This window comes from Equus caballus, chromosome 15 (genome assembly GCF_041296265.1).
Source record: "Equus caballus isolate H_3958 breed thoroughbred chromosome 15, TB-T2T, whole genome shotgun sequence".
Classification (NCBI taxonomy): domain Eukaryota; kingdom Metazoa; phylum Chordata; class Mammalia; order Perissodactyla; family Equidae; genus Equus; species Equus caballus.
Genome location: NC_091698.1, coordinates 103,562,302 through 103,572,145, shown reverse-complemented (window position 1 = coordinate 103,572,145; position 9,844 = coordinate 103,562,302).

Sequence of the window (9,844 nt, the reverse complement as noted above, 5' to 3'; positions counted from 1 at the left end):
GATGAGCACTGTGTAGGTCTGTGCCTGGGATCTGAACCCACAAACCCCAGGCCACCATAGCAGAGCACGCAAACCTGATTAGTTCACCACTGGGACATCCCCTGCTTTTGCCACTTTTCGAAATTTCTGTATGTATTTCTGTATTTCTCTGCACAATCCTTCATGACTTCTTTTTTCAACCAACATGACACTTTTTCATTTCACTTCTGTTTATTTGTAGGGCTGTGGTTTGTTTATTTTCACTGCTGTGTATGTTATTTTACGTATTTTTAGCACAATCCAATTATATAGTGTACTGTTGATGAATATATATATTTTTTACAATATTTTTCTATTATAAAACATGTTGCTATAAACATCATGCAGCCACCACATGGCCCTGTGTGATGTGCTGTGTCCTCCTCCCCAGCTTCTGAGACTCTGTGACTAACAAAGCGCAGCCAGTCACGTTTCCATCATTGTGCACTGTGTGTTCTCCAACCCCATGACCCTACAGCAGGAACCTCTCCCCACCAACGGGGTGAAAAGAAGATGAGTAAATCACCCTCTTGCTAAACTTACATTAAATTATAACAATTTGTTTCTACTATTTGTAGTTTTCCATAGACCAAAACTACGTTACTGAGGTGCTTCAAATGAGTTGTAAATACGCTGAAAATTTTATCAATTCAGCTACAGAAATCCTCAGGTTTCTAGAGCTTCTGGGCTTGTTGCCTCCGGCCAAGAGTAAACAGATTTTTTTTTAAACCCAAATGTGCTGTACAAATGTTACCATTTTTAATAAGAATCTTACATGAAAAATTTTAGGGAGCCTGATTTAGACAATTGTATCAGGTGCAAATAGTGATGGTTTCGTGTTTTTTCCCCCAAACTTTATAAATTTTAACCCCTACTTTTTTGGAATTCTTGCTTGGCTAGGGCCTCTAGGACAAGGAATGTTAAATTGAAGTAGAGACTGCCAATATTCCTGACTTTTCCCTAAATTAATATTTTACCATGAAACACAGTTTCCAGTCATTTTGCACACAAATTTTTCAGGTTAAGAAAGCTGCTTTTTTTTCTAGTTTGCTATGTTATTTCTTGTAAATTATTTTTCAACATGTGTTGCGATGATCACATAGTGCTTATCTTTTATGAATTAATAAAAATATGTATGGTGAGTTAATTATACACCTCAGAATGTCAAACTCACTGTGAACAAATTCCCTATGAAGCACTGAAGGAAGGGCAGCTTGATCATAATAAACACATTTTTGGATTTTATCTACTAACATATTTTTAAAGTTTTTCAAATATGTTCATGAGTTTTATTAAACAACATTGTTATTCTTTCTTTGGATTTAATACCCAGGTTTGAACCAACTCATAAAGTGAATTGAGGAATGTTCCCCCTTTTTCTGTTCTCTGAAATCCTTGACATGAGATTGGACTGTGTGTTTTCTTTGTGAGATTTAGTTTTAACTTAATTTTTGACTCAATTGCATTCTGGTTATCAAACCATCCAGAATTTCACTGTATTCTTTCTTGACAGTTTCATCAAGAAAGAGAGATAAAAGGAAAAAAATACAGAATTACAAACTGTGTAAAACACTTGGGTTTTCGAAACACAGACCTCTGATCCAAAACCCACTGAGGAGAAGTACTGGTCCCCTCCCCAGATTTCTTTTGCTAAAGTCATTGTCATCCTGCCCAAAATGGCTGGAGGGCTCAAACCCAGAGGCACCTTTGCTTAGGTTTTTTTTTTTTTTTCTGTGTCTCTGAGCAGACTGTCCTCAGGTGCCTCTTGTCTTCCTGACACCTTGGAGCTCGTCAGAGATGATTAGTACCTTCTTCCTTTCTGGTTTTCATTATTTGTTGATATTTAGACACTGATAACTTTAAAATCTCACCTCTCCCTCTCTCTTGGTGCCCCACACCTGGGCAAGCCACTAAGAAAACCCAGGTGCTCCCTCCTTTGGTGCTGTAGAAAATTCAAACCATGTAACTCCCTGTCCACCTGGGAGGCCCCACCTGGCCCCAGCCCCAACCCAATGAAAACCCGGAACCAGACTTCTTTCCTGCCCTCCCAAAAGGCCTCATGTGTGAGTAATAGACCTTTTCATGCCTTCTTCATAGTCTCCACATCCAAACTAAATTTAGGCTTCCTCCATCTGCAGGGTGGCTTGTAACAGAATGGACTTGCTGAGTCTGATTCTAAGTGCCTGTTGAACTGTTTAAGAAATTGCCTAAGTGTGCCTGCTCCAGATTGGCTGTGCCAATTACATCCCACATAGTCACGGTATATCCCATAACAGTCAATATGGGAGGGTTCCGATTTCTCCTTGCCAACACTCGTGGTTGTCTGTCTTTTTGATCACAGCCACCCTTTAGAGGATATAATAGTATGCATTGTGTTTTTTTTTCGCTTCTCCCACATGGAAGCCTCGAGGGGGCTGCACTTGGATATTTCCCTTCTCCCAGGTCAGTTAGGCTTTGATAATGCCCCGGAAGGTTAGATTCTGGTTAACTAGTTTCCCATGAGAGCAGGCTTTGTTAAGAAAAATGCTCTAGCATATTTCAAAATGGTGCCTTTTCCCCTCCCCATGCAGGAAGCACGGGGTGGGGTGGGGTTGGAATTTTTCTCCAATATTTATTCTGAGAACCTGATTGAGCTCCTGGAGATAAATCTCACAAAACTGTGGGGGGCTCCCTATGACTGAGTCCCCCTGGAGCTTTTAACTCTCAGAGTTGTCCACACTGAGCCCCCAGTAATTCCTCAATCACAATTCAGGTTTTCCCACCCTGGCACTGATTCTCAAAGCAATTTCCACATGTGAGTCTCTGCTCCGGAGAGCTGTAACTCCTTGTATTGGCCTGTCCATCTCTCCTGTACTGGGGGTAGCAATTTGCCCTCTGTACTCCCCTCTTTTAGGAATCCAAGAAGAGCTGTTGATTTTTCAATCTGTTTAGCTCCTTACTTGTTCTTAGGTCAGAGCGATAAGTTCCAAGCTCCTTAGGTTCAAAACTGGAACCTGGAAATCTCACATTTGGTTTTTATTTTCTTTTCCCTAATGGTTAATGATGCCAGACTCCTGATTATGTGCTTATTAACCACTTGTGTGTCTTCTTTGGTGAAACTTCTATTCAAATCTTTTGCCCATTTCTTAATTGTGTTTTTCTCATTAGTGAGTTGAAAGAGTACTTTATATTTTCTGGATGCAAGTATTTTATCAGATACACGGTTTTCAAATATTTTCCCTCATCTTTGGCTTGTTGATTTACTTTCTTGATATCTTCTGAAGTATAGCCATGCATTACTTAATGACGAGGATACGATCTGAGAAATGCGTTGTTAGACAATTTTGTCATTATGTGAACATCAAAGAGTGCACTTATGCAAACCTAAGTGGTCTAGCCTACTACACACCTAGCTATATGGTACTAATCTTACGGGGCACCATCATGTATGTGGTCTGTCATTGATCGAAACATTGTTGCTCAGCACATAACTGTACAAATATGTCTACTTTTATTGGAGTCTAGGTACTCAGTGTTTTCTCTTATGGCTTGTGCTTTTGGTTTCATGCTTAAGAACTCTGCCTGACCACACAAAAAAATTCTTGTATGTATTCTTCTAGAAATTTATAGTATAAGCTCTTCTATTAAGGTCTATGAGTTATTTTGAGTTAACCTTAGTGAATGGGATGATGAGTCTAATTTTTTTATTGTGCATTTTTTTATTGTGGTAAAAACACATAACATGCAATTTACCGTTTTAACCGTTTTTAAGTGTACAGTTCGGCAGTGGTGTTTATTCACATTGTTGTGAAACAGATCGCCAAACGTTTTCATCTCACAAAAGTGAAACTCTATGCCCATTTAACAGCAACTGTCCATTTTCCTCTCTCCCTAGCTCCTGTACCCACCGTTCTTTCTGTTTGTATAAATTTGACTACTTTAGATACCTTACATAAGTGGAATCATACATTTGTGTTTTTGTGATTGACTTATTTCACTCAGCATAACGATCTCAAAGTTCATCCATCCATGGTAAGCATGTGTCAGAATTTCCTTTCTTTTTAAGGTTGAATAATATGTCACTGTATGTATATACCACATTTGGTTTAAAGGGTCTAATTTCATTATTTAATTTATTTTTACATATGCATATATAATTATCCCAGCATGATTTGTTGAAAACACTATTATTTCTCCATTGAGTTGTCTTCACACTCTGTGGAAAATCACTTGACTACAAATGTAAAAGTTTATTGCCCAATTCTGTTCCATTGATCTGCATCACCAACTCTTCACTATTGGTTTACCTCCTGATGAAGTCACACTTGAGGCAACCAGTTTTATGCAGAATGATATGATATGATTTTTACAGGGTAGGGACCCAGATTTTGTTTCAATGCCTGTTTGTCCGTGATGACCAGGAAAAGGTACAGGTCGTAGGCCACCAGGGATCAACAGATGCTCTCAGGAGAAATTCCAGTTTTGGAGTTAGTCTTCCTGCTGGTTCTGCTTTCTAGCAGTTTCTTTCATTTCACGACCTATTCAGCCAAATTATTAAAGTGACACTTTCGTCTTTTCCAATGTTTCTGGTATAGGATCAATTTCTCTGCAGATTTAATTTGCCAAATACTAGAATCAAAATCTTTTTATTTTTTTTCAGGAATACCTAAACCTCTGTAAAATATCTTTGGGCTATACTATGAAAGAAATATGTAAATGTATTTTTTTCCAAAATGCTAACCAACCTTAAATTATAGTCTTAATTTACTGTTTTTGTTTATTTCCTCATGAATTATCCTTTGATCATTTTGGGAGGTCCTTTTAGAGCTGTTGTGATGGGATTTTGGGAAAAAGTGTATCAAGCTACGTTACTCCCTTCTCCCATGTGCCTCATTGGCACATTCATACCCTCTTTCTTCCCCAGGATCATAGAATTTTTTTTTTTCAGACTCTCTGTCTTACTCATATTTGTAACCCTGGCCGAGATCTCTGCCCCACTCACAATTCTTATTTTAGCGTTGAACTGTAGCCTGAGCATCTGAGACAGCTACAAGACTCAGACTGATTAGAGCACAAAAGCCTTCCTTACAATGGTGACATTTGAACTGAGTTCTGAAGGATGAGGAGGAGTCGGCCATGCATGGAGGTTGAGGCGAATGGTTCCTGGCAGACAGCAACATGATGAAGATTGAGACATGTTGGAGAAACACCACCCAGGATTCTTGGACTTTAGGGTACAAGGAGGCAAAGATTGATAGAAGAGCAGATAGCAAATCAAGTCTTGGTGGGTCTCTTGATCATGCTAAGAAGTTTAGATTTGTCTGAAATCAGTAAGATTATCCATAAATTTTAAAGATAGGAATAGGGTGGTCATATTTGCATTTTAAAAGATCATTTTATTCACAGTATCATGAACGAATTAGAAAGACACACGGCTGGAGACAGAGAAATAATTTTCGCAGCTGTTACCATAATTCAGACATGACGTTTAATGAATTTCGTATTGTAATTAAGTAAAATGATACAAAAATTATTGTAATGAGAGTCAGATCATTGCTACTATTTTCAAAATCCCCATTGTTGGTGCCGACCACAGTGTTCTGATGAGCTATCACTCCCAAACTAATTGTCACATTAACACATCTTTAGTGACACGGGCAACGTTTCCCAGCAAATATGAAACAGACTGATTCAAATTGCAATTGTAAGGGTGAGATAATCAAAGATTTTTATCCTGACAGCAAAGTTAAAGTCTCATCAATCCTGTGTAAACAAATGATCATAGTGTCTGAGTATGCCACCACTTCTGGAATTGTTTTCATATATGACAAAAATGTGTATCTAACTGCAGTTACAGTATTTTTGTGCGAGTGGCCAATCTCCATTTCAGTGGAGAAAGAAAATAAACAAAAACCAATGAGTATTTAGGAGAAGTTTTGAAATCCTTAGTTCCCTTCACTTTTAGATAAGATACAAAGGAGGCCTCATGTCAGGGAGCTTTACAAGAGTCACAAAGGAGCAGAGCAAGCGACCGGAAGCTTAGCCACTGGTTTCAGAGTGGTCGAATTTCAAGACCAAGCTTGCCTGCTTACCCAAGATACTGTGTGGGGCAAGTCACTTTTCCTCGCTGGACAGTCATTTCCACACATGTAGAAGGAGTTTTACAATGCCTATCTCATAAGGCTGTTGTAAGATTCAATAAGACGTTGTAGCAAGCACTTGGAACACCATCTGGCACGTGGTTGGTGCTAAATACATGATCACTATTATAGTTTTAAAACATAGCTAGGAAGTTTTAAGTTGGATTGTGAACCCAGGTCTGGCATTCATCAAGGCTGTGCTCACTCCACTGCGATGATTCATGTCACACGTTGATTTTCTCCTTTCTGTGTTAATTGATATTATAACTAGAATAAAATTTATCTGGCAAATTTTAGTAAAATATGGTAATATTATCTGGTAAAAATGTGTTCTTGTATAACATATATACCTGTGGTCAGGATCAGTAAAAGAATGCCATCTCCACTTTCCCTTGAGATAAATTTATCCTTTAAGAAATTGCACACCAGTTAGCCCTAAAATCATGCCTTGTGAAGTAGTTTTTGAAAGAAATATTTGGAAAAGTTTTGTTACTATGAGATCTAAAAGGATTATGTTGCTTTTTCCCTCACTCATTCCCCTACCCTATCTGCACTCTGTACATGCCATGAAAAGCAAGCATTCATTCATTGATTCATGCATCCATCTATCCATCCATCCATTCATCCATCCAACAATTATTAAGTAAGAGCCTATTATACACGTGGGCCAGGGCCTATGACAGGCGATGGGGATACAAGCAGGAAATACGAAATAATCCCTCCTTATAGGGGAGAGAAAAAGAGAGCAGAAAATCCCAACTTTTAATAAGGTGTTACATGTTTTCTGACAGAAGCTTTTACAGATATCTCATCTCTGGAGTAGGGATGTCTTAAACGAAGAAGCTTTTGAGCTGAGCATGAAAGAAAGGTGAGTGTTGACTTGGCAACCCTGAGCAACAGGACAGTGTTGAGAAGGAATCTCCTGGAGTTGGAGCAAAGAACTCTGTCAGCACCTGACATCACTGAAGAACATTAAAAGGTTCTAAATGGCTAGAACTTACGCTGTCAACTCTTTTTTTTTTTGAAGATTGGTACCTGAGCTAACATCTGTTGCCAATCTTCTTTTTTCTTCTTCTTCTTCTTGTTCTTCTCTTCAGAGCCCCCCAGTATATGGTTGTACATTCTAATTCTAGGTCCTTTAGTTCCCCTATGTGGGATGCCACCTCAGCATGGCTTGATGAGCGGTGCTAGGTCCATGCCCAGGATCCGAACCAGCAAAACCCTCGGCCACCGAAGCGGAGCGCATGAACTTAGCCACTTGGCCACAGGGCCGGCTCTACACTGTCCACTCTTAAGGAGTCCAGTATGTCCTGGTCAGCAGTTTGAATTTCTCCAGGGAGCCAATAAAGAGATTTCACTGAAGACTGACATTTTCAGAATTCTGTTTTATAAAAAAATCACAAATACTCATCTTGTTTTGATTAGGAGCTATCATTACAACTGTGATCATCACTGAATCCCTTATGACTGTACCAAATTACATAAATGCCAATACATCAACTGTACCATAGGTACATTTGTCAAAATTTCTCTTCAAGTAAAATTGCCTCATTAGCATTGTGTTTTCTCATGGGAAGTACAGTGAAATACACATCTATTTTCAAAAATCAGAACTAATTTTCTCTGATGGGTAAAAAGGATTAACCTCATCCCACTACTCTTAAGAGTGTTTTAAAATATATACATTGTGAAATGTGTGGAGACAAAAGAGCACACAATTCCTAAACAGCCACTATGTGCCGTGCCTGGGCCAACCACTTTAACACAACTTCTTCCATCTTTCAAACAACCTGCTGCTGTTAAATTACTTGCTCACACAGTGAGTATGAATTGGGGCTGTACTGTGCCACATGCGTTCAATTTCAAGTGTCAAAAAGATCTGGCAGTTTTATATCTCTTTTTTCCCTGAATATCTATAGATTTTTTCTTTATTAGCCAATATTGCAAGCCACTTTCTTTCTTGTATTGAGATTATTTATATTATCTCCCTTATTAAAAAGTGAATCCCAGAAAGAAGGGTTGGGGAAGATGTCTTATTGATTTCTATATCCACTCAACACATGTAGAAGTCAGCAATTATTTTATTAAAAAAAGGAATGAATAAGCGAATAAATAAAAATAGTAGAAATGTACCCAATGAACTTTCTGCTATTCCACCACAAAAAAATGTTTTCAGGTCAAACCACTGAAATATTTTTCCTTTTACCCATTAATTTCGCCTTAGAAATTATTGACAATAATAAATTATTTCAAAGAAGATATACACAAACACATACAGAGCTATTCACAGCTATAAAGATCTTTATACTTATATTTTGGTGCATTTGGGCTGCTATAACAAAAATATCATTGACTGAGTCGCTTAAACAACAAACATTTATCTCTGTCAGTTCTGGAAGCTGGGAAGCTCAAGATTAAAGCAGTCACACATTCCGTGTCTGGTGAGAATGATCTTCCTGGTTCCTAGCTGTCGTCTGGCTGTGTCCTCACGTGGTGGAAAGGGAGAGGGAGCTCTCTGGAGTCTCTGTTATAAGAGCGCTAATCCCATAACGGGAGTCCCCCCTCATGACGTAAGCACTTCCCAAAGGCCCCACCTCCTGATACCATCTCAGTGGGGGTTAGGATTCCAACATAGGAATTTCGAGGGCACACAAACATTCAGTCCATTGCAACCTTCATGTAGAGTTTTTCTTTCTGTTAAAGTAAGATTTATATCCAGAGAAATGCCCATGTCTTAGTGTATCAGTTAATGACTTCGATGTATGTATCTATGTAGGACATGCCTTGATCAAGATATAGAACACGCCATCACCCAGAACGTTCCCCAGCTTCCTGCTGCAGTCAACGTCTCCTCCGAGAGGCCACCACTGTGCTGGCTTTTGTTCTCAGACTTTGTGTTAGTCTCCTAGGACTGCCATAACCAAATACCATGGACTAGGGGGTGACCCAGCAGGAACTTACCATCTCACAGCTCTGGAGGCTGGAAGTCTGAGACCAAGGTGTCAGCAGGGTTGGCTTCTTCCGTGGCCTCTCTCTTCGGCTTGCAGACAGCCACGTTCTCACTGTGCCTCATGGTCTTCCCTTGGTGCACACGCACCCTTGATGTGTCTCCGTGTCTCCAAATTCCCTCCTTTTACAAGGACACCAGCCAGATTGGTTTGGGACCCATCCTACAGGAATCATTTTAACTTAATCACATTTGTAGGACTTATTTCCAAATACAGTGACATTCTGAGGTACTAGATACAACAAAAGAATGTGGGGAGGACATAATTCAGCTCCTAGCAGACCTCATATGAATGGACTTATATAAGAAGTATCCTTTTCTGTTTGGCTTTTGTGGCTCAACATACCACGTTTGAAATTCATCCATGAGGCTATATGTATTACTTTTTTATTTTTTTCACCGCTGGGTGATAGTCCATTGTATGAATATGCCATATATTTTTATTCACTTTGTTGTTGGACACTTAGTTTATTTCCAGTTTTGGATTATTATGAGTAAAGTTTTTTCCTCATTATTTTAAATGGAAAAAATTACTGTGTGCCAACTGTCACCCCAAACTGTCAATAATCCTCTGAGATAAGGATGATCACCTCCATTTTTGTATGAGTAAGGAAGTAAGGTTTAAGTAATTGCCAAATTTGAAAGTGTTGGAACAGTGTCTTTGGGCTGATTCTGTCTGACTTTAGGGCTTATGGTCTCT